Source organism: Mus musculus, chromosome 15 (genome assembly GCF_000001635.26).
Source record: "Mus musculus strain C57BL/6J chromosome 15, GRCm38.p6 C57BL/6J".
NCBI lineage: Eukaryota > Metazoa > Chordata > Mammalia > Rodentia > Muridae > Mus > Mus musculus.
The window spans coordinates 80,023,316-80,047,175 of record NC_000081.6 but is presented as its reverse complement, the minus strand read 5'-3'; the positions used below and the strand labels follow the sequence as shown (position 1 = coordinate 80,047,175).

The 23,860-nt window shown below is 49.4% G+C and overlaps 1 protein-coding gene and 1 long non-coding RNA gene across 2 annotated transcripts in view; one reads left to right on the top strand and one right to left on the bottom strand.

Moving 5' to 3' along the window:
* Nucleotides 1-2,185: 2,185 nt before the first annotated feature.
* Nucleotides 2,186-15,160, bottom strand: Gm41361. Its single transcript, XR_875489.3, has 4 exons — nucleotides 14,483-15,160; nucleotides 13,749-13,901; nucleotides 4,571-4,750; nucleotides 2,186-3,332 (listed from the first exon to the last, which is right to left on the bottom strand). It is a non-coding gene; the product is annotated as a predicted gene, 41361 (long non-coding RNA).
* Nucleotides 15,161-22,561: 7,401 nt separating this feature from the next.
* Nucleotides 22,562-23,860, top strand: part of Pdgfb (platelet derived growth factor, B polypeptide) — a 28,750-nt gene continuing 27,451 nt past the window's right edge. Inside the window, exon 1 of the mRNA XM_030248408.1 lies at nucleotides 22,562-22,666. The gene's annotated coding sequence lies outside the window, so the exon portion shown is untranslated. The remainder of the gene's footprint in view (nucleotides 22,667-23,860) is intronic.

Here is a 23,860-nt window from a genome sequence, read left to right as displayed (position 1 = left end):
CCTGTGGGTGAGATAAGAGGTTCAGATGGAATATCCAGGCCAGAGGTGATCACAGAGCTTCAGAAAGAGGAGACAAACTGAACCATGTGCTTATAAGGTTAAAATGAGGGAGGGTCTAACAGAGGGCTCAGTGGTAAAGAGCAGTGCTTGCTCTTCCAGAAGAAGCGTGATCAATTCCCAGCACCCACACAGTAGCACAGCCCTCTGTAACTCCAGTTCCAGGGGATCTGACAAGCACACAAACAAAATAAGCGTAATTTTGAAAAGGTTAAAATGATGCTGGTCATGGTAGCATGACCTTTGGTCCCAGCACTTGGGAAACTGAGGCAAGTGGGTCTCTGTGAGTTAGAAAGGCCAGCCTGGTCTACAAAGCCAGTTTCAGGACAGCCAGGGCTACATAGTGAGACCCTGTCAAAAAGAAAGAAGGAGAAGAAGAAGAAGAAGAAGAAGAAGAAGAAGAAGAAGAAGGAGAAGGAGAAGGAGAAGGAGAAGGAGAAGGAGAAGGAGAAGGAGAAGGAGAAGGAGAAGGAGAAGGAGAAGGAGAAGGAGAAGGAGAAGAAGAAGAAGAAGGAGAAGAAGGAGAAGAAGGAGAAGAAGGAGAAGAAGGAGAAGAAGAAGAAGAAGGAGGAGGAGGAGGAGGAGGAGGAGGAGGAGGAGGAGGAGGAGGAGAAGAAAGAAGAAGAAGAAGAAGAAGAAGAAGAAGAAGAAGAAGAAGAAAGAAGAAGGAAGAAGAAGAAGGAAGAAGAAGAAGGAAGAAGGAAGAAGAAGAAGGAAGAAGAAGAAGAAGGAAGAAGAAGGAAGAAGAAGGAAGAAGAAGGAAGAAGAAGAAGAAGAAGAAGAAGAAGAAGAAGAAGAAGAAGAAAGAGAAGGAGGAGGAGGGGGCTGGAAAGATCGCTCAGCAGTTAAAAACATTGATTGTTCTTCTGAAGGTCTTGAGTTCAATTCCCAGCAACTACATGGTGGCTTACAACCATCTATAATGGAATCTGATGCCCTCTTCTGGTGTGTCTGAGGACAGTGACAATGTATTCACATACATGAAATAAATAAATAATTCTTAAGAAGAGGAGGAGGAAGAGGAGGAAAAGGAGGAGAGAGGAGGTTAACATAACAAATGCCGGGCGGGAGAGATGGCTCAGTGGTTAAGAGCACTAACTGCTCTTGCAGAGGATCAGAGTTTGTGCCCAGAATCCACATAATGGCTCACAACTGCCTGTAAATCCAGTTCCCTCTGCTGGCTTCTTCAGGTACTGCACACACAAAATACATATAAACAAGTAGGCAGGCACATACATGTAAATGAGAGAGAGACAGAGACAGAGACAGAGAGACAGAGAGAGACAGAGAGACAGAGAGATATGGATGATTGGGACCATCAAATGTGGAGGGGACCATGGAGGCTGGATGATTAAATGCTATGTAGGTCCTGGAGCAGGAAAAGGACATCAGAGGGAGAGGTGGTGATGTCACTACCAGTGTGGGTGGCAGGATCCTATTAATGGGGGTGCCTTCCTCTATATTTACTAGCTGCTTTTGCAATTTACAATTCTGTTGTACACATCTCAGAGGCCAGAGTCCAAACTTGAGTTTGCTCTCCTGACTTTGTTATGTTTTATATATTAAGACAGGCTCTCAGCCGGGCGGTGGTGGCACACACCTTTAATCCCACTTGGGAGGCAGAGGCAGGTGGATTTCTGAGTTCAAGGCCAGCCTGGTCTACAAAGTGAGTCTCAGGACAGCCAGGGCTATATACAGAAACCCTGTCTTGAAAAACAAAACAAAAAACAAACAAACAAAAAGACAGGCTCTCACTGTGTAGCCCAGGCTGGCCTCAAACTCGACTCTCCTGCCTCAGTCACTCAAGTGTTAGCATCATTCTGACTTTGTCATTATTTCACTATCTATTGCACAAACACTCTTCCTTATGGCTGCATACCCAGTCTGATTCATAGGGGATGAAAATTCATAGGTGCCCCAGATATCTCCACCCTCCAACCCTGTATTCCCTATAACCGTTTGTCTGTGATAGGGTTCTGCTCTGATCCAGTCACTTCCAAGTGTATAATGACACATAACTGAAACCATCTCAGTTCCAGGAAGCAGAGCAAGATCTCTGTGAGTTTGTGGCTAGCTTGGACTGTGTGGGGAGTTCCAGGCTAGCCTGGGATACAAACTAAGACACTTGTCAAAAAAAAAAAAAGATATTCTTTTAATTTATCAAGACTCTTAGTCCACTTTCCATTGCTATGACAGAATGGCAGAGGTAGGGTAACTTATAAAGAAGAGCATTTGGCTTTCAACAGTGGCGGCTTGAAGTCCAAGTGCCTGGTGTGGGCATCCACTTGGCTTCTAGGAAGCCACCTTGGCCTTGTGCTTACAGAGAATTGGAAGGGCAGGCACGGGGAAGAGGAGAAACCCAAGGATCAGGCACAACTCATGAGAACCTGCTTTTAAGGAAACGAATCCAGGTCCACAAGAACAGAACTAAGCATCACGAGAACAAACTCGTCCTGAGAGACTCCCCCAGCTCTGCAAGAGAGGTGTCAACCGATCCTCCCGCCCTGATCACCTGTTGGTAAACACTGACCATTCTCCATCCGCACCACCAATCCCATGGCGATTGTCTACAGCAGTCCAGAGTCGAGGAGGCCAGACTGAGGGTGCTAGGTGCTGTAGGATCTACACGCATGCCAGCACTCCAGAGAAGCATCCTGTCTGTGCTGACTCAGCTCTTCCTCACACCTCTCTCTGCAGAAGAATTGAACTTTTTTTATTTGTGAGTGTGAGTGTGTGTGTGTGTGTGTGTGTGTATCTTGTGTGTGCACGTGCAAGTCCGCACATGTGTTTGTACATGCCAGGACACACATACAGAGGTCAGAGGACAACTTGTGGGAATCCGTTCTCTCCTTTTGCCCTGTGGGTCCCGCAGCTTGATCTCAGATTGCCAGGCCCTGGCCAGCACCTTTACTCACTGAGCCATTGCACTGGCCTCAGAGGGACCATAGTCAGCTTCATTTCACCACTGAGAAAACACAGGCACAGAAATGACTAGCCCAAGGCCACATTATCTGCGAGTGACATAGTGAGTGACATAGTAGGAATCTTACCCATGTAGATGGTGACATGTAGGAGTCTCAGCATTGTGACTGCCTTCATTGCAAGATTTTACTTTGTTCCCACCGAGGCCACAGGCTGAGCTCTGGGCCGTTTAAGGAAAAGATTTGGTGGCAGCGGTGGCCCAGAGCTTCAATTCCAGCAGAGGCCTGTGGATCTCTGTGAGTTTGAGGTCAGCCTGGTCTACCGAGCAAGTTTCAGGGCTACACAGAGAAATCCTGTCTCAAAAAAGAAAAGAAAAAAAAATCGTTCAGTTTCTCGACCCCTGTGTGGTGTGGATGCTCTTATCATTCTTTTACTTTATAGACGGAAGGACTCCCAGGCAAGGTGAGCCTCTCGCTGAGGGCCATGAGGACAGCAGGTGCTCCATAGTGATGATGACTGAGAACCAGATTCAGTGTGGTCCACAGGGGGCTCCCACCGCAACCTCCTTAATTCTTGACACTCTCCTGCCTCGTGGCCATGTTTGCTCTGCTCCCTGACTGAATGGCAATGGCGCCCTTGTCAGATGTCCTCACACCCCCTGCTCACCAAAAGCTCAGGGACATCCCGGCCCGCATTGTTCAAGCCAGGAAACCACCCACCCTCCATAGCTAGGGGGGTGGCTTCTAAGAAGTTGTTTCTTCCCAGGGAGGCAGAGGCTCAGGAGCAGGCAATGCTGTATCAAGGTATGGGGCTGGGATGGGCTGGCCTACCCAAGGGCTACCTAACTCTCTACCTGAGCCCTTTGAGGGATGGACCCAGGTTGGAGGGCAGAGGGTGACAGAAGCCAGATGAGAGGAAGGGTGATCTGCTCCCTCACAGCTCAGGAAGGCAGGGGGTGGGGAGGGGGGGCTCCAGGACCTGGTGGTCCCATGTAGGTCCTCTTCCACTCATTCATAGCACCTCAACTCTTCATTCATCTGCTCCATTGGGTCTCATGGTAGCTGGTGTGTGTGTGTGTGTGTGTGTGTGTGTGTGTGTGTGTGTGTGTGTGTGTGTGTGTGTGTGTGCTGGGGAACCAAGGCACAGAACCATCAAGAAAGGCCCAAACAAGGTCATGTAGAAATAGGAATGTGTTTAATTTTTATTATTTTATTTTATTTTTGGTTTTCCGACACATGGTTTCTCTCTGTAATGTCCCTGGCTGTCCTAGAACTCCCTTCGGAGATCAGGCTGGCCTTGAACTCAAAGACCAGCCTACCTCTGCCTTCCCGGCACTGGGATTAAAGGCATGGGCTACCAGGCCAAGCCAATTTAAACATTTTTATAGACAGGTTCTATATAGCCCCGAATGGCTTGGAATTCACAATATAAAGCAAGCTGATCTTCAATTCAGAGCTCTCTCTTCCTGTCTTTGCCTCTGGGATTAAAAGTGTAGGCCATACGCCCATTCCGAGGCTGGAAATTATGAATAGGATTCTGGCTCCTAGATGCTATTCTCTTTTGTCCCTTCTCCTCACTTCCCCGAGCGTACCTGGTGAGGGATAGCACAAGCCGGGCTCTCCCATGGGATCCATGTCACTGTGGATTTGGTCTCTTCTTCTGCATAGTCCCAGCTTCCCCTTCTTCCTGGATCAGGATTCAGGAGCCAGATGAATAGAGTGCTTTCTGGTCCTGGCCAGGGATAGGACTTTCGGGAGGAGGAAGTGTCAGGCTGAGAGAGAAAGGGCGAGAGCATTCTGAACAGAGGGAACCCTAGGTCAAAGAAATAGGAAGTTTCCAACCTAGTCTGCGAGTTCTGGCTCCCAGGCCGTTTCCCCCACAGTGCACAGTCACTGTCTTTGGCATGGCAGTCTGTCTGTCCACCTGCTAGGCCTTAGGCTTTTCATCTCTCAAAGATTTCCCCTAGGACTAGCTACAGGGTGGTGGCCTCTGGGAGCTGGGTTGTAGGTTTAAATCTTCCCTCTATCACTGCAGCTCTTAAGGCCCAAGACTTGGGAAGATAGCCAGAGAACTGGGCAGAAGCTATGGTGGAGCTCCTGCCGTCAGCATGGTTTAGGGTCCAGGAGAAGCTGGAAGTCCAGGCTTTGAGGAAACCACCTGACTGGTTAGCAATGTGTCTTAGGATTCTATTCCCTTGACACACACACACATCACTATTAAGCTTCAACCCTTACTTTCTTATTCATCCCCAAGATCTAAATAACTTTAGAAGTCCTACAGTCTTTGCAAATTCTTACATATTAAAATTTCAATCCCCTTAAAACATCCAATCTCTTAAAATTCAAAGTCTTTTTACAGTTCCAAGTCTTTTAACCGTGAGCGCCATTAAAATACTTTCTTACTTCAAGAGGGAAAAGTATCAGGGCATAGTCACAATCAAAATCAAACTCTAACTGTTCAATGTCTGGGACCCACTCACAATCTTCTGGGCTCCTCCAAGGGCTGTGTCACTTCTCCAGCTCTGCCCTTAGTAGCTCACACTTTGTCTTCTAGGCTCCAGCTGCCTGTACTCCACTGCTGCTGTTATTCTTGGTGGTCATCTCATGGTACTGGCATCCCCAAACACTGCTGTCTTCCACTGCATCTAGGCTTCACCAATAGCCTCTCATAGGCTCTCTTCATGGTGCCAAGCCTCAACTCCTTTGCATGACCCCTTCAGTCCTGGGCCATCAACTGCAACTGAGGCTGCACCTTCACCAATGGCCTTCCATGGTCTCTCATAGTGCCAAGCCTCAACTGCTCTTCATGACCCCTTCATGCCTTCAAAACCAGTACCACCTGGGTGACTCTTACACATTACCCACATTACCAAGCCCCGCTGCTGCACAAGGTACAACCTTGGCTGCCTCTGGAACACAGTTTCTTTGTACTCTCAGAAAAAAACTCCCAGAAGATTTCAGCTCAGTGATGCTGGTCTCTTCTTAATCACTGCTAATTTCTAAGCTCCAGCTAACCAGCATCAATAGTCCCAGTAATGCAAAGGATTGCTTTAGTAGTTCTGGTATCTTGTTAATCACTGCTGATTCTTCAGCCCCAGCTAACCAGAACCACAGAATCTTCACAATCAAAACTGCAATGGCCCTGGTAAGAGTCTTTAATCTTCCCTCTGAAATTTCACAAGCCAGGCCTCCATTTTTCTTCACTGTTCTTAACATTATCTTCCAAGCTCCTACACAACATCCCACAGAGCTCTTAACACCCAATGGCTCTTCTAGGCCAAAGTTCCAAAGTCCTTCCACAGTCCTCCCCAAAACACGGTCAGGTTGTCACAGGAATACCCCACTATGCTGGTACCAATTTGTCTTAGTCAGGGTTTCTATTCTTGCACAAAACATCATGACCAAGAAGCAAGTTGAGGAGGAAAGGGTTTATTCGGCTTACACTTCCATACTGCTATTCATCACCAAGGAAGTTAGGACTGGAACTCAAGCAGGTCAGGGAGCAGGAGCTGATGCAGAGACCATGGACGAGTGCTACTTACTGGCTTGCTTCCCCTGGCTTGTTCAGCTTGCTTTCTTATAGAACCCAGGTCTTCTGGCCCAGGGGTGGCCCCACCCACAATGGGCCCTTCCACCCTTGATCACTAATTGAGAAAATGCCTTACAGCTGGATCTCATGGAGGCATTTCCTCAAGGGAGTTTCCTCTCTGTGTGATAACTCCAGCTTGTGTCAAGTTGACACACAAAACCAGCCAGTATACAGTGTCAACTTATCATCGGTTACAGTCACCTGAAGAAGGAGGCTCAATGGAGCAATTTATCACGTTGGTATGAGCACATGAGACTGTCTTGATTTTTAATTGATTTAAGAGGGTCCAGCCTAGCTGAGCATGATGGAGTAAATCTTTAATCCCAGCACTTGAGAGGCAGTTGGATCTCTGTGAGTTCAAGGTTAGCTTGGTCTACATTGTGAAGAGTTCCAGGACAGTCAGAGACTCTGTCTCAAAAATAAAAAGAAAGCCTGGCGGTGGTGGCACACACCTTTAATTCCAGCACTTGGGAGGCAGAGGCAGGCAGATCTCTGAGTTCAAGGCCAGCCTGGTCTACAAAGTGAGTTCCAGGACAGCCAGAGCTATACAGAGAAACCCTGTCTATAAATAAATAAATAAATAAATAAATAAATAAATAAGGAAGGGGAAGTAGAGGAGGAGAAGGAGGAAGAAGAAGAGGAGGAGGAGGAAGAGGAGGAGGAAGTCCAGCTCACCATGGGCAGTATCATTCCCTATGTAGAGGTGGTCCTGGGCTAGATAAGGAAGCTAACTGAATATTACTCTGTCTGCCAGGCAATAGCCTTCCTTCATGGTTCCTGCCACCAAGTCCCTGTCTTGAGTTCCTGCCCTGCCTTCTTCGGATGATGATGAATTGTGACCTGGAATAGAAAACCCAATAAACACTTTCCTCCCCGGTTGCTTTTCATTTGAGTGTTTTTTGTTTGCTTGTTTGTTTTGGGGACTTTGTGTTGTTGGTTTTATTTTGTTTTTTTTCAAGACAGGGTTTCTCTGTGTGGCCTTGGCTGTCCTGGAACTCACTTTGTAGACTTCACACTTAGAGATCTGCCTGCCACAACTGCCTGGCTTAGTCAGTATTTCATGATAGCAGCAGCAAAGAAAGCAAGCATTGCCTAAGGTTTGCTTTAAGTACTGGCAAGTAAACCAAGGGCCTCATGCATGCTAGGCAAGTGCTCCACACTGTCTTTTTATTTTAAAAAGATTTATTCTTATTTTTTTCATTAAGAAATTATCTTTTATGATCTTTGGTGTTTTGCCTGTGTGAAGGTGTCAGACCCCTGTAACTGGAGTTATAGATAGATGTAAGTGACCATGTTGATGCTAACTAGGAATTGAACCCAGGTCCTCTGGAAAAGCAGCCAGGGTTCTTAACTCCTGAGCCATCCCTCAAGCCCCATATATATTCTTATTTTATATGTACGGGTATTTCACTGGCATGTCTGTGTATTGCATGGGTGTAGTGCCTGTAGAAATCAGAAGAGGGCGCTGCATTCCCTTGGAACCATGGTTGTAAGCTGTCTTGTGGGTGCTGGGAATTGAACTCAGGTCCTGTAGAAGAGCAGTGTCGCAAGCATGAAGATAGATTCACGTAACTAGTATAACAAAATTTATATTTTATTATCACAAATGTTCACACTCTAAATTACTAACTTTGGTCCTTAGCCTATCTTCTCAAGGCTGCTCACCTGTGACATATCTTAGCTGAAAATTAGGTCCAGTCTCTAATGGAAGTCTCTGATTTGAGGGTCCGGATCCTGGGGGGAGCAGATCAAGGTGGCATCTCTCCAGATGTGCAGAGCAGAGCATGGTTCTTGTCCTTGCTTAAATACTGTCCAGTGGGCATCATGGTATTCAAGAACTGTGTCTGGTTATCTTGAGTGAGTGATATCACTGAGTTCTGGTTATCGGGTGTGCCTTGCGTGTAGTGGAGATCCTGACTAAGCTATTTTTACATGTCTAAAAGGCATTTTTTTAAACCATGCTCATTATAAACAGTAACCACTCAAGCCCCCTATATATTCTTATTAAGCTTTCTCTCTAGCCCCTTCCTTTTTGTTTGTTTGTTGTTTGTTTTTTGAGACAGGATTTTTCTGTATATCCCTGACTGTCTTGATACTTACTCTGTAGATCAGGCTGGCCTTGGAACTCCTGGCGATCCACCTGCCTCAGCCTCCTGTGTGCTGGAATCAAAAGTGTGTGCTACATTACTGCTCAGTTTCCATCAAGTTTTGTTTTGTTTGTTTGTTTGTTTGTTTTGGAACTCATTCTGTAGACCAGGCTGGCCTCAAACTCAGAGATCTGCCTGCCTCTGCCTCCCAAGTGTTGGGTGGGATTAAAGGCGTGCGCCAGCCACCACTGCCTGGTTTCCATCAAGTTTTAAAGCAAGTCTATGTTACTTCTGCCTGCCTACTCTCCTGGGGAGGCATGCAAATGAGATGGTGAGCCACAAAACACCTTGATTTGCATATAACCAAATTTCAGGTCCAGTGTCTTCTGGGCCTTCCTTCTGCTCATGCCCTTTCTTCTCTCCCTTCTTTTCTATGGTCAGGTCCCTGAAGTATCCTGGAGTCTAAACCTGTGCCTGGTTTCCCCTTATGCATCAGAATGAGAGACTGAGCAGAATGAGAGTGAACAGGGTGAGATTGACTGGAGGAGACAAATGAGCTGCAGAAGAAGAAGTGGAACAGCTCTGCCCACAGTCCAAGCTGCCGCAGGCACTCTGGCCACCTCTGGGTTGAGCAGGCATGGATGGCCAGGTCCTCTGGGAGGCTATTGGGCCAAGGGTTCCAGGGCACACATGAGTCACCAACCCAGGAATTCCATTCCAGCTAAGGAGCTAGCCCTAGCTGTGGAAAACAGGACACTTTCCATACAAAGATACCAATCACACACGGCTCATTATCTGTCACTCCCCCAAACTGGAAATAATGGAGGTGTCCATCAACAAGGGAACGGCTAAGTCAACCATGGAACTTTCACTTGATAAAATATTAGGCAGCCAATAGAAATGAGGTTCTGAGACAGGGAAAGGAAGCCAGGCCGGAGGTAAAATCGCCCAAAAAAGAGCCTGGGATAAAAATGGCGGGCCAGAAAAGCAGGATACTACTGTGGGCTCCTCCCCCCTTTAATATACAGTGTGATCTCAGCTGTGCTTTTTTAAAACAGTCGTCAAACAGAACACTATGGACGGAAATACATCAAGCCCTAACAATGACTGAGCCCGGGGGTGGGGCTATGGGTGGTGAGCTTTCTTCCTTATTTTGACTTTTCTGCATTTTTCAGAGTTTCCCAAGCACCCATGTATCATGCCTTTTATAGTCAAATTAAAAACGAGAATTTAGACTTTGGGGGTGAGCAACCACGATCTGCCCAGGTGCTAGGGGAACTGGCATCCGGGGGCCCAGTTCTGGGTTTGGAGGTGGCCCAAGGCTCAGAATCAGAACAGCCTTTGTGTTCCTGGACAAGTGCTTTGTGACTCAGTAGTCATTTCTGCCCAATGGGTTAGGGCAAAGAACAGGATGAGAGAGTGGCCTAAATAGTGTCGTTATTGTGTTCTCTAGAAGAGCTATTCTGCCACCAGACACTCAGAACGATGTCAGTGTCTCGCCAGGGAGTCCTAGGAGGTGGAAATGGGGTAGCTTCCAGAATCACATCCTGGGGGCGCTGGGAGGGAGTTGAGGCACACAGTCAGGAATCAGAATCCTGGTTTCTCCTTTACATCTGTGTGACCTTAGGTGAGAGTAACTTAACGTCCCTGTTCCTCGGTGTCCCTGCTCTGAAGGCTTTGCACTGAGGACTGTGGGTCCATAAATGCTCTAAGTGTCCCCATGCCCTTGTAGTCAGGGACAAGGGTACAAGAGGCTGTTCTTTGCACTGGTGTCGCTGACACCTCTCCTGTCTATTCTACATTGTTTCCAGCCCTGTCCCTGGAGTAGAGTGTGTGTGTGCAAGGCTGTCCCCAGGGCTCTAGAGGCTCACACCACTGAGAACTTTTGTCCTCGGAGTCCCTCTCAGTTCTCAGTGATACAATCTGCTTGCAGAAGGTGGGCATGAGGGCAGAGTGGAGGCTGCCTCTGGGTAGCAGTGTGGATGTCCACAGAGACCCTGTGTACAGACAGGCCACACACATCCTGAACAAGCATGCTCTCAGCTAGCGATGCCTGTCACTGCCACACTGCCAACGTGTCTTCCTGCACTTCCAGACACTGTAGAAACCTCAGAACAGCAGCCTGGGATACAGCCAGTCTGCTGCTCTGCTGCAGTTATTAGGTACAGGCATGTCTGATTCCTGAACACACACACACTCATACATCATACATATATTCCACACACATACATATCATACCCCCTATTCATATACACACACAAACACCCCCTTATACAAACCCATTCATACAAACAAACACACATACAACACACATACACACAATCCCCCCACATATACAAACACATACATCACACACACATATACACACACCACATAAACACACGTGCCACACATATATACACCACACACACATACACACAATCATACCACATACACCCCACACACATATACACACACATACCATACACATACACCATACATACACCACACACATACACACCACACACACATACACACATATACCACACACCCACATACAACCTACCCCCTCACACCATCCCCCCCACATACACAACTTACACACACACACACACACACACACACACACACACACACACACACACACACCCCTAAGACTTAACTTTGACTCCTGTGTGATAGTGTTTCTGTTGCATCATCCCATAAACACTCGGGAATCCTTGAGATAGACACTAAGGCTCAGCCCATTCAGCCATAGAAACAAGCTCAGAGATATTAAAGTAAATCATATGACATCACACAGCTGACAGTGACCAAGGCCAGGCTTTGACCCAGGCTGTGCGCTCCACATCCAACCTTGGGGCTTGTGCTTTGAGAGCTGAGACTCTTCTAACTTCTCTGTTCTCATAAAGCCCAAGGCTTCCCAAGGTCCCTGCAGATTAATGTGGGGGCCCAGCGTGGCTCTAGACTCCTAAATTAGGGAAGGAGCTCTTTGCCCATGAACATGAGCGCAGTCAACTATCAGGGGGACCCTGGTTTCTTGTTCTGACACAGTGCCCAATCCGTTCATGTCCGTCCATCAAGATGCTTCTCAGAGACCAGTCCTGTGCCAGTCCTTGGGGGATAGACATTAAGACTCACCCTCTGTTCCTACCCCAGGATGACCAGGGCACAGAACAGGTCTGATTAGCCAGAGAAGGGCAGGAGGGACACTGTAGGCTGGGTGAGTCCTAAGCTCTGTGTTGTGAGTCCTAAGCTCCTAGGAAGCTGTGAACAACAAAAGAGAGAGGGAGCTGCAGGGACAGTGGCTGCTGGGGTCCCCACACCTCTCTGGAAGGATGGATGAGGCCACCCAGGGCACCATCTAGGAAAGGATGTAGCTGCTGCCTTCCCACCCACAAAGGGAAGGGGAAATCCAGGCTAGAGTGAGAGGTAGGTGGGGCCAAAGGTCACACAGTGGGGAGGGAATTGGGAAGCAGGCAGTACCCTGGCTTGTCTGACACATCCCCTGCCACTGACCTCCTTGCTCACTTCCCCCTTGTCCTCTTCTTTAATGAGCAAACTGTCCCCACCACTGGGCCTCTGTATTTGCTCCTCCTCCAGTCTGGAATGGTGCTCTCTCTTAACCATTCTTGTGAAAGTTAACATTTTTTTTTTCTTCTCCAGAGTCTATATGACATTGATTGGTCTGGAACTCATGAGGTAAGTCAGGCTGGCTTTGACTGTACGGTAGACCCTCCTGCATCAGTGTCCCGAGTTCTGGGGTTAAAGGCTATGCCATCACACCCAGAACAATGGCTGACAAGTGTCAACTTAACTGGCTTTCGATTCACCCCGGAGATGGAGGGACACCTCTGGGCGTGTCTATGAGGATGTTTTCAGAGAGAATGAACACAGGAGAGACCTGCCTTGCACGTGCTTGAGGCTGTCTGGTAGACTGGGGCCTGTTAAGGAAGAAAGAGACAGTCCCACGGGCAGTTTCCTTGTCTGCATCCTAAGCCACTGTATGCAAAGTGCTCTCTGTTCCTCCTACCTCCTCTTTAACACCACAAACAAAAATGAATCTCAAGCCAGGCGTGGTGGCTCACATCTTTAACCACAGTGCCTGGGAGGCAGAGGCAGAGGCAGGCAGGTCTATGTGAGTTCAAAGCCAGCCGGGTCTACAAAGTGAATTTCCGGACCTCCAGAATGGTTACACAGGGCAACCCTGTCTCGAACAAAACAAAATCTCCTTTCAGGCCACTTGATCACAGGGACAGAAAAGCAGCTAATGTAGTTCATGTCCTTCAATGTCTTCCTCACGGGGACTCCTGACCCTTCTAAGGGGCCTTCTATAGTGGGGTCTCTCTCTCTGTCTCTCTTCTTCTTCTTCTTCTTCTTCTTCTTCTTCTTCTTCTTCTTCTTCTTCTTCTTCTTCTTCTTCTTCTTCTTCTTCTTCTTCTTTCTTCTTCTTCTTCTTCTTCTTCTTCTTTCTCTCTCTCTCTCTCTCTCTCTCTCTCTCTCTCTCTCTCTCTCTCTCTCTCTCTCTCTCTCTCTCTCTCTCTGTTTTTTTGAGACAGGGTTTCTCTGTGTAGCCCTGGCTGCCCTGGAACTCACTCTGTAGACCAGGCTGGCCTTGAACTCAGAAATCCACCTGCCTCTGCCTCCCAAGTGCTGGGATTAAAGGCGTGCGCCACCACGCCCAGCTTGGTGGGATCTCTTTTAAAGGAACCAGCTCAATTCAGGGTTCAGGACAGGAACCTGGGAAGGAGCAGCAGAGGTCATGATTGATTGCCTGCGGTCATTCCAGTGTTAGACTCGAGGAAACTGAGGCACAGAGAGGCAAGGCACTGCCCCCTTGGCCCTGGGTTTCTGGGATCAGACACGGAAGGGCTGGGCATTCTATGGCTTTTCCTCCTTCAGCAGCGGTAGGATGTGGGGATGAGTGGGCAGCCTCCTACAGATGACCTGCCTGCTCCAGACTTCTTTTCCTCATCTGCACCGAAAATGCCAACATTCCTTTTTCTGGTAGGCCTCAAACACATCAGAGAAGCACTGTACCTCTGAGGTACGTCCCCAGCCTTCTTTTCACTAAATATTATGTTATTGGTTATTATATTGTGTGTGGATACCTACATGCCCCGGTGCATCGGTGGAGGTCAGAGGTCAGCTTTCAGGAGTCGGTTCTCTCCTTTCACTGTGGGCTCCAAGGATGGAACATAGATCTTCAGATGTATTCAGCAAGTTTGATACCGGTTTTCATGAACATCTTAGTTAGGGCTTCCATTGCTGTGATGAGACACCAGGACCAAGGCAACTCTTAAAAAGACAGTCATTTAGAGACTGCCATATCCGGGGATCCATCCCATAATCAGCTTCCAATCGCTGACACCATTGCACACACTAGCAAGATTTTGCTGAAAGGACCCAGATATAGATGTCTCTTGTGAGACTATGCCGGGGCCTAGCAAACACAGAAGTGGATGCTCACAGTCAGCTATTGGATGGATCACAGGGCCCCCAATGGAGGAGCTAGAGAAAGTACCCAAGGAGCTAAAGGGATCAGCAACCCTATAGGTGGAACAACAATATGAACTAACCAGTACCCCTGAGCTCTTGACTCTAGCTGCATATGTATCAAAAGATGGCCTAGTCAGCCATCACTGGAAAGAGAGGCCCATTGGACTTGCAAACTTTATATGCCCCAGTACAGGGGAACGTCAGGGCCAAAAAGTGGGAGTGGGTGGGTAGGGGAGTGGGGGGGAGGGTATGGGGGACTTTTGGGATAGCATTGGAAATGTAAATGAGGAAAATACCTAATAAAAATATATATATAAAAAAAGACAGTCATTGAATTGGGGCTGGCTTACCGTTTCGGAGGTTTAGTCCATTATCATCATGGCAGGAAGCATGGCAGCGTGCAGGCAGACTTGGTGATGGAGGAGCCAGAGTTCTACATCTTGATCTGAAGGCATCCAGGAAGAGACTGAATTCCACACTGGTTGGAGCTTAAGCATAAGAGACCTCAAGCCCGCCCCCACAGTGACACACTTCCTCCAACAAGGCCATACCTATTTCAAAAGGGTCACACTTCCTAAGGGTGCCACTCCCCATGGGCCAAGCATTCAAACACATGAACTATGGGGCTATACTCAAACCACCACAACTAAGCTACTCAAACAGGCCTTACATTAGAGTCCGGGCGGACCTTGAACTCTCCCTTCCTGGCTCTGACTCTCAAGTAGCTGGGATTGCAGGTCTGGATTTAAATGTTAATTTTTAATTGGCACAAGCTGTTCATGACGATGCTAGGGGATGGTGGGATCCTTCAATGCATAGCCACACTATGTGCCGGTTACATCAGACAGATTAGTGTACTCAAGAAACATCCTGGGCTGGTGAGATGGCTCAGTGGGTAAGAGCACCCGACTGCTCTTCCCGAAGGTCCGAAGTTCAAATCCCAGCAACCACATGGTGGCTCACAACCATCTGTAACAAGATCTGATTCCCTCTTCTGGAGTGTCTGAAGACAGCTACAGTGTACTTACATGTAATAAATAAATAAATCAAAAAAAAAAAAGAAGTGTTTAAAAAAAAAAAAAAAAAAAGAAACATCCCAAACAGAAGTTACTTCTTTGTGCTGGGAACATAAAAGATCCTCTCCACGAGGGATCTGTTTTGTGTTTATATGTTTTGTTTTTTGCTGTTCTGTTTTTCCAGACAGGGTTTCTCTGTATTATAGCCCCGACTGTACTGGAACTCACTCTATAGACCAGGCTGGCTGCATCACAACTTCTGGCTTTAGTTTAGTTTTAATTTTTTTCTTTTGGTTGTTATTTGAGATAGGGTCTCACTATGTAGCTCTGGCTGTCCTGGAACACACTATGCAGGCCAGGCTACGCTTTAACTCACAGATATTCGCATGACTCTGCCTCTCTGGTTGGTGCTAGGATTGAAGGCACGCATTTTAGTTTTTTAAGATTTATTTAATTCTATGGGTGTCTGTGTGTGTCTGAGAGTCAGTCTGTGTACCACATGCATCCAGGAGCTCAGAAGTGGCACTGGAACTAGAGTTATTGACAGCCGAGAGCATGTCTGAGTCCTGGCAATCAAAAGTGGGTTCTCTTCAAGAGGAGCTAGTGCTCTTAATGGCATCTCTCTCCAGTCCATATAAACGTGTAAACGTGTGTGTGTGTGTGTGTGTGTGTGTGTGTGTGTATGTGTTTGTCCATGTGAGTGCAGTACCTCTGGAGGCCAGAAGAGGGCACTAGATCTCCTGGAGCTGGAGTTGCTGGTGGTAAGGTAAGCTACCTGCACTCAGGTCCTCCGGAAGAACAATATGTGCTCTTAGTTGATGAGCTATCTCTCCAGCCTTGGCTCATCTTAGTTGCCCATTTGATGGGATTTAGAATCACCATGGAAATAAGTCCCTGGGTATGTCTATGAGGCATCAGGTTAGTCTCTGGGTGTATCCATGAGGCATTAGGTTAGCTGATACTGGAAGAGCCACTGCGAGTGTGGGCTGCACTGCTCCATAGCTGGAGTCAGTGACTCCATGCTAGAGAGCAGAGTGCCAGCATTCACCTATCTCTGCTTCCTTACAGTGGAGGCAGTGCGACCAGCTTCCTCAAGTTCCTTCCACCACGCCTCTGCACCATGATGGACAGACTGACTGTACCCGGGAACTATGAGGCAAAATAAACCCTTTCTTCCGTAGACTGTTCTTGCTGGGGATTCTGCACAGCCAGGAGTAACTAATACACCCTAACACTACCAGGTCCAAAATTAGAAGCCATTCTTCCGGTCCAGTGGAACCCTGAACCTGTTAACCATCCCCCCCGACCCCCGCCCCCGTCCCGTATCTGGTAAGCACTGCTCTATTTTCTCCTCCCATGATGATGGCCACTTCTTCAACTTCCCCGTGGAAGTGAGAGCATGTGGTTTCTGTCTCTGTTTGGCTCACTCCACAGAGTGACGTGACCTCCAGGCTTAGCCATGCTGCTGAGGAGGGCAGAGGCTCCTTCTCTCCATCGTGACTAGTTCCCCGTGGCACACAGGTACCACTGTCTCTCCCCAGCCATCAGCACTGGACTGATGCAATGAGGTTGGTTCCGTGGGCTAGCTACAGTGAATAGAGGCTCAGGGGAAGGGGCAGCCTTCTCCAGCACACTATTTCCCCTCCTGTGGGCATGTGCACCTAGTGATGGGCTGGCTACACCACGAAGTAGGGCCTTTCTGGTTTCCGTTCCATGCTACTTCTGGGATATTGGCACAAACCGACAGCCCCACTGACAACGTCTGTCTGTCTGGTTTTTTTTTTTTTTTGGTTTGGTTTTTCGAGACAGGGTTTCTCTGTATAGACCTGGCTGTCCTGGAACTCACTTTGTAGACCAGACTGGCCTCGAACTCAGAAATCCACCTGTCCCTGCCTCCCAAGTGCTGGGATTAAAGGCGTGCACCACCATGCCTGGCTTGTCTGTCTGTTTTCTTCTGCATCCCTGCCCAGCGCACTTCTTCTTTTTTTTTTTAAAGATTTATTTATTTATTATATGTAAGTACACTGTAGCTGTCTTCAGACACACCAGAAGAGGCCGTCAGATCTCATTACGGGTGGTTGTGAGCCACCATGTGGTTGCTGGGATTTGAACTCAGAACCTTTGGAAGAGCAGTCAGTGTTCTTACCCATTGAGCCATCTCGCCAGCCCCCAGCGCACTTCTTGTATTTACTTTTTACTCTAGTATGTATGTCTCTGTGTCATTGTGGGTGCTGAGATGCATGTGCGTGGACACCAGAAGTTGGCAATGGGTGTCTTCCATGATTGTGTTCTCCCGTTTTTTTGAGACAGTCTCTCACTGAACCAGGAGCACACTGATTTGACTAGACTAGCTAGCCATAGAGCCCCCCCGGGGGTTATTCTGTCTGTCTCCCCAACTCTGGGATTACAAGCATACATTACCCTGATGCTGGGGAGTCAAACTCAGGTCCTCAGGCGTTTTATCAACTCAGCCATCTCTCCAATTAAAACATTAACCAATTCCGTGTGCTTGTCGTGCAGGTGAGTGTGCCTTGGCATGGCTGTGGCGGTCAGAGGACAACTTTGGGAGTCTGTTCTCTCTTCCCTTGCTGAGACAGGGCCCATCTTGTTTCCATTGTGTGGTCCAGCATAGCAAGCCTTCTCGCTTCTCACTGTAGGAGTGCTGGGGTCCTTGCTGATTGGGAAAGAATAACCCTGAGACCACCAAGAGAAAAACAGAAAGGTAGGTGGGTGGATGGATGGAGAGACAGATGAGATGGCTCAATGGGGTACTAGGTCTGTCATACAAGCGTGCTGCCTTCAGTTCCCTGTGACATAGGTAAGGCATGAACGAACATCTGTAATCTCAGCACTCCACTGGTGAGAACGGAGGTGGGGACAGGACACAGCCAAGAGAATAACCACAGGAAGTGCTGTTTGTTGTAAGGCCAAGAATGCAAAGGGGAACAGAGGTGGGAAGGCTGGCAGGCTCCTCCCATTGGCACATGTGCCCTGTCCTCTGCTCTCTCTTCTCTTAGATGCCAAGTCCCCCAGGGGCCAGTGGTGAGTCCAGGGTCCACAGATAGGTCCTCCCTGTCTTAGCAGGAAATACCAGTAAGGAGGACCCCCACCCCCCACCGCCTTGTCTGGCTCTCAGTGACAGTTGCTTCTGGTCGCCTCTGGGAACAGTGTCTCCTACTGTGGACTTGGGAATTTTATGTTGGGCTGTGAACAAGGGAGTTATGAGTGGCAAAGGTGAGCATCGCTGGATGCTGGGTGGATGGGCTCCTCAAAGTTGTTCTTCCTTCCCCAGGAGGTTGTAAGGATGGAAGAGATGCTGACCAATTCCTTCCAGGCGCCCAATGATACATACCCAGTGTACTGGCTAGTTTTGTGTCAACTTGACAAAGCTGGAGTTATCACAGAGAAAGGAGCTTCAGTTGAGGAAATGCCTCCATGTGATCCAAGTGTAAGGCATTTTCTCAATTAGTGATCAAGGGGGAAAGGTCCCTTGTGGGTGGGACCATCTCTGGGCTGGTAGTCTTGGTTCTATAAGAGAGTAGGCTGCGAAAGCCAGGGGAAGCAAGCCAGTAAAGAACATCCCTCCATGGCCTCTGCTGCTTCCTGACCTGCTTGAGTTATAGTCCTGACTTCCTTGGTGATGAACAGCAATGTGGAAGTGTAAGCTGAATAAACCCTTTCCTTCCCAACTTGCTTCTTGGTCATGATGTTTGTGCAGGAATAGAAACCCTGACTAAGACACCTGGTGTGCCTTACTGTCTAATGAGAGGCGCCTGTGTGTGTAAACTAGGGTGATGACAGCTGGCTCTAGAATCTGGACTTTGGAGGACAGAAGGGCTAAGCTGCATGGGAGGAATGAAGTGAGCTCTATGCCTCTCTTGGAGGGAGGGAAGGAGAGCAAGGTGCCCTGGGTACCAGTGCTGGCCTGGGAAGGGTGACTCCCCTCCCTTCCACTCTGTCTTCTGCAGAGCCTGTGCCCCACCAGCCATTGTTCAAAGGTTTAAAAATAAAGGTTTCTTGGCCTGAGCCCTGCTGGGGATCCGAGGGGCAGTGCCAGCCCAGGGCTGACAGCCTTCTGGCAGGATAAGGGGGCCTTACCCAGCTCTACCATCAGCATCAGTGGGAGCATGGAGGTTCCTCAGTCTTTGTTTGGGTTGGCAGTATGGGGGGCAGTGTTCCTCACTGTGGCTGTAAGGGTGGGGTGGGGACCTGCCCTCCCCAAGTTCCTAACAACCTCTAACCAATGGGGGAGACATGCCCTCCTCCTGACATCCCCTTTTATTTACTTAATGGTTTCTTAGTAGCAGTCACTGCTGATAGCCTTGTGTGGGCATGGTCATTGTCACCCCTACACTCACAAGGAAGCCAAGACTCAGAGAGGGTTAATAACTTGCCAAGGTCACACAGCTGGCCAATGAGGGAGCCAGGGCTCACCCTAAAGTCTGTTGGGTTCTTCTGAGTTGATGATGTCACCCACTCATCTGCCACCTCCAGTAACTATAAGGCCCTGCCTTTCCAGGACTCCCATTCCACATCCTCTCTCAGCTTTCAGCCTCTCCTAAGCAGCAAGAGAGAGGAGACACCAAGTGGAGTAGGGGGTCACGGGAGTGTGCCATGGCCAGGGTCAGGCCTGTGTCCTGGTGTTCAGTTCTCACCCAGAACCTTGGGGTAACCTTGAGGAAACAAGGTCAGTCAGATGGCCAATGCTGGGGTGGGGTGGGGGCTGCACCCAAAGCTTTCTTCTAGACTGTGTCTAGAACAGCACTTCCCAACCTGGGGGTCACAACCCCTCTGTGAGTTGAATGACCCTTTCCCAGGGGTTGGGGATCAGATATCCTGCATATCAGACACTTGTGCCATGACTCATAGCAGTAGCAACGGAAATAATTGTATGGCTGGGGATCACCACAACATGTGGGACTGTATTAGGATGGCTGAGACCCGCTGGTCTAGAAGGTTAACTGGGACCCTCCCCCTTCCTTGCCTGTTTCAGGGTTCACGTGTGAAACAAGCGACACTGAGGCACCCGACATGGGAAGCAGGAGAGGTCAGGTGGGCCAGTTCCAAAAGGGGACGTCTCTACATGAGCTTCATTCAGCAGGCAAGCAGGGCCCTGCCTTCCCATGGTGGCACGGCTGCCAGCTCTCCATTCCAGACAAGGTCTGGTGATCCCCCATCCGCCCCCGAGGCCTCTGGCGGGCGAGGCTGGCACATCGGTGCTGGCACTGGAATGCAACATTCCAGAGCCCCCCACATTCCTGCCAACCCGAGCAAGATTCTTGGCAGCACAGGGGAGAGCAGGGGCTTCAGGATGTTGGGGTGGTAAATGCGAGGAGGATGGGGGAGGGGCAGACCCCCTCCCACCCATCAGAGATACAGCCTCAGGGGCTTCCTCTTCCCCACAGGTTCACCGGGCACTGGGCAGAGGGCGGGTGGCCAAAGTGTTGTAGGGAGAGTCTGACCCACCACCGTGTGACTCTGGGCAAGACCCATGCCTTCTCCACTCAATGACTCAAGAACATCTGAAGCAGACACCTGAGAAGATGACCTCCATAGTCAGTATAGAGCAACAGAAACTACTGGTCGGAGCTGCAGGCATTTAGCCTTGCCCAATCTGTCACCATAGCAGCCCCACAATCTCATCACGAAGTGTCCCTCTCTCCCCGACAGACATCCCTTCCCTCCTGGGTTCTTCATTTACCCTCCTCTGGCCTTCAGGGAGTGGCCCATGCTAGACTTCAGCCTCTGGTCATTCAGGCCTCAGCTCAAATGTCACCCTCACAGAAGCCTGCTCTGACCTCTTTCTCAAGCCAAGGCCTCTCCGCCCACTCGGTGTCTGTCAATCAGATTTCTGATTTGTGTCCTTTATGCCACCCTGACACCACTGAGATGGCCCTGCTCATTCCTTGTTTATTTGCTGACTGTCCTTCCTTTGGGCTGTCACCTCCAGGACAGGGACAAAGCATGGCCAGTTGCTTTCGTGTCTGTCCCCCCCCTCCCCCGTCCCCCAGTGCTGGCTTCTGTAAGCACGGGCTATCCCTAAGTCACATTGGAGAAGTTTCTGAGATTCAGTGGGGTGGGGCAGGAGGGAAGACTCAGGACCTCTGATCCCCACGGTCCATTTCTCAAGAGCGGGAGAGTGCCCCAGACCTGGAAACCCCCTGGGTCTGGCTGCCAAGGCATGCAGTTCCGGGGTGACCTCATCGCCTTGAAAGGAGGGCAACAGGGGCAGGAAACAGAGGGCGCATCAGACAGACTAAATTTAGAGTGTTTGATTCAGTCCGGGTAGACAATATTCCTGGAGTCCCCATTGTTCATGAGGGGCCAGAGGGCAGGCTGCTTGCTAAATGGCAGATCCTGACCCATGCCAAGTTGTCTGGGCATATGAGGGTGGTGGTTGGAGCAGGAGCAGGGTTGGGGGCCAAGATGGAGCTGGAGAAGCAGCTGTGTGGAAGTCAGGGTACAGTCAGGTAGGCTCTGGGAGCCCCGCCCTTTGGAACTAAGGTCAAAGGTGGGAAAGAGGTGCCCAGGGCTAAAGAAAAGAGCCTCGAGGCTTCTTAGCTTTGTGACCTCATATGTAGGAAGGTCGCGACTCTCCACCTCATTCTGCCATTGTCCAGGTGGGGAACCTCAGGTTCAGCTGCAGGGACAGTGTAACCAAGGCCTCATGAATACCCTAATATCCTACCTGGCCTAGGATTGACAGGCAGCTTTGCCCTCAGCCTGATACTTTCCTTTTGGGGCAGGTACTGGCTGTTTCCCTGATCTCAGGGTCCTGTTGCCAGCTTCAGGGCCTGCCTGGCAGGGCAGGAGAAGCTGGGCCTTCCCAAGGACCAAAACCCATTGCCATGGCAACAAAGATTCAGCTCTGTGTGGCTCTGAAGATGCAGGAAGTTGGGGCTTGGGGTGCTTCTGACCTGGCCTGCCAAAGCTGAGGACTGGGCCACAGCCCAGCAGGCTGCCCAAGCTAATCCTACCGCTGAGCCACACGTCCCTCAGGGTGTCCTGTTTCTGCCCCCACGCTGCAGTCAGCCTCAGAAGGAAGATGGTCATTGCGCTGTTCTCATTTAGAGCTAATCTAGGGGGTGAAGCCTCAGCAAACAGGCCAAGTATGGAGAGCCCAAGCCCCCCTCCCACCCTACAAGCCCCAAGGAGGCCCAGAGAACTGCTTGGGCCCAGTTGCCCTGGAGATAGGGAAGGGAAGTAGAACTTTCAGTAAGATCTGCTCTGTACCCTAGTGTGTGACAGGCAGGGGGAGGGGACCTGGTGATGCTCAAAGCTTTGTCCTGCCTCCCTTCAGCTCCCTGGCTCAGACAGGGCCTTGAAAATGAAGCCACTCCTGCCCCTCAAAAGCCTAGTGAGGACTCGGGAGGGTCTGACAGTTCACACCACTCATAGGCTTTGCCAGGCAGGGCCGTCACTCATAGAGGTCCATGAATACCACACTGCCCTCGAGGAGCCCACAACCCTGCTCTGGGTGGCTCCGAGGCTGCTCGCTGCTCCTCTTGATTTCACAGGGTGAGTCACGTTATCATGTTCGCAGGGCTGAGTAACCACCTGAGTTATTTATACCCAGGCTAAGCAGGCTTCCTTCCCTCCTCCCAGAGCCTGGCTGGCCAGAGGATGGGTGGGGGTGGGGAGGAACCTGGAAGAGGGAAGGGGACTGGAAGGAGGCAGCTGAGGCACCCCCACATCCCCTCCCCTGAGCTGCCACCCCCATAAAAGCACCCAAAAATAGGCATGACTGTCCCAGCACAACAGGATGGGCCGGACCTATGGCATCGATGCATAGGGTGACAAGGGGTTGGGGAGGGGGGAATTCCTCTCCTGAGCGAGTCACCCGTCTGGAAAAATAAAGAAGGAAAAAGCTGAAAATTTTTTCCTTCCATCAAAACAGGAAGGAGTTGGGGTGGCGGGAGATGAAGGGGAGATGAGCGTGGGGACTGAGGTGTTATTCTCCAACGTGAGGTGGTCTTCCGGGATGGGAAGCCCTTCTCTGCCTGCACACAGGGACCCACCAGTCAGCCTGCCCCCCCCCCTGGGTGTTTTTCCTGGGCTGTTTCTGGGTGTTTTGATCTGACTTCTTTCCAACATTTACCTTGATGCACACAGACCCAAGTCCCACTCCCACCGGGCCACACAGACACACTTAACTCACCCTGCACACCCCAACTGTCTTCCACATGGCAGAGAATTTCATCGAGAGAAGAAAGATCTATCTTTCTGGCAGGGTGTGGTGGTGAAGGCTCATAGTCCCAAGAATCAGGTGGTTGAGGCAGGAGGATAAGAATTTGAGGGTAGTCTTGGCTATGCAGTTAGACTGTCATAATCAAAAACAAAAAAAAACAAAAACCAAAACCAACCAAACAAACAAAGCAAATAAACAAAAAATCAAAACAACAACAAAAACAAAACATATTTTTTTTGAGACAGAGTTACACTGGCTGACTTGTTACTTGTTAGTACACTAAGCTGGCCTCAGACTCAGATCTGCTGCCCCTGGCTGGTCTGAAACTCACCAGGTAGATCAAACTGGCCTTAAAATCACAGAGACCGTCCTGTTTCTGCTTCCTAAGTGCTGAGATTAAAGGTGTACACCACTGTGCCTGGCCGGACTTATTATTTTAAGAGTTATTTCATTTTTAGTTTTGTGTATGTGGACACACACACACACAGTACAGGTGTCCCCAGCAGCCATAAAGGGTCCTTGGA